Here is a 1,465-nt window from a genome sequence, read left to right on the forward strand (position 1 = left end):
CCCTTCTGCCATTTTCCCCCTCTGGCATGGTGGCCGCCATCTTTCAGGGTCTATTAGGGAGTCAGGTAGGACACTGCAGTGATGAGACGCAAGGCTCATGGGATGGGGGGTTGTAACCGAGTTAGCCTGCCCTGAGGAGGCAGCCCACGACTGCTCCTCTGGCTCCTGAACGGGACTTGAATCCAGAGGCACACAAACCATATCGAAACCCAGTGGCTTTTGGCAGAAATCCATCCAGGATTATTACTTAAATATCAGAAATCCAAAATTATATGCTCTTCATAATCACAATAGAAAACAAATTATTGTGCTCCCTTCGGCAGCACATACACTAAAATTGGAACGGTAGAGAGAAGATTAGCATGGCCCCTGCGCAAGGATGACACGCAAATTCGTGAAGCGTTCCATATTTTTGGAAAACAGTATGGACGATTCTCAAAAAACTAGAGGTTGAGCTCCCATTTGACCCAGCAATACCACTGCTGGGAATATATCCCAGAAAAGCCAAAAAGTATAGTCGAAGTGACATATGCACTTATATGTTCATCCCGCAGCACTCTTTACAATAGCCAGAATCTGGAAAACACCCGAGTGCCCTAGAACAGATGACTGGTTGAAGAAACTCTGGTACATCTATACAATGGAATACTATGCAGCTGTTAGAAAAAATGAGGTCATGACGTTTGCATATAAGTGGATCAACATGGAAAGTATCATGCTAAGTGAAATGAGTCAGAAAGAGAGAGACAGACATAGAAAGATTGCACTCATCTGTGGAATATAGAGTAATAGACTATAAGACTAATGCCCAAGAATAGTAAAAATAAGTACCAGGAGATTGTTTCCATGGCTTGGAGGCTGGTCTCTCATTCTGGGTAACTCAGGGAAGGGACCACCTAGTAAAATGTGGTTGGAGGTCATGTGGGGGAAGGGTGAGGCGGGCTGAATACAGACTAGAGACTGAACACAATGGCCACTCAACACCTTTATTGCAAACCACAACACCTAATCAGAGAGAGAGAACAAAAGGGAATTCCCTGCCATAGTGGCAGGGTGGGGTGGGGAGAGACGGGACTGGGAAGGGGGGGAGGGATGTTGGGTTTACAGGTGGTGGAGAATGGGCACTGGTGAAGGGATGGGTTATCGAACTTTGTATGGGGGAAGCATGAGCACAAAGATGTATGGATCTGTAACTGTACCCTCACGGTGACTCTCTAATTAAAAATAAACTAATAAAAAAAAAACCAAAAAAAAAGAAAAAAAGAAAACAAATTATGTATGCCTTTTTCGGCAGTTTTGATGGATGGGGAATATTCCAAATAATAATGGTGGGTGTTTTATCGAAATATTAAATGTGATCAAATAGAGACAGAGTAAAATGGAAATTATCTGCCACACAACCAAGGAGGGTTGGAATGGGGGATATATAGGGTTTCTTGGAGGTGTAAAATGTGCACTGTGTAGG

General features: G+C 43.7%; 1 non-coding gene across 1 annotated transcript; it reads left to right on the forward strand.

The window, feature by feature from the left end:
• Positions 1-307: 307 nt before the first annotated feature.
• On the forward strand, positions 308-414 carry LOC129406940 (U6 spliceosomal RNA). The gene has a single exon (XR_008631347.1). It is a non-coding gene; the product is annotated as a U6 spliceosomal RNA (small nuclear RNA).
• Positions 415-1,465: the final 1,051 nt, after the last annotated feature.

Source organism: Sorex araneus, chromosome 8 (assembly GCF_027595985.1).
Source record: "Sorex araneus isolate mSorAra2 chromosome 8, mSorAra2.pri, whole genome shotgun sequence".
NCBI lineage: Eukaryota > Metazoa > Chordata > Mammalia > Eulipotyphla > Soricidae > Sorex > Sorex araneus.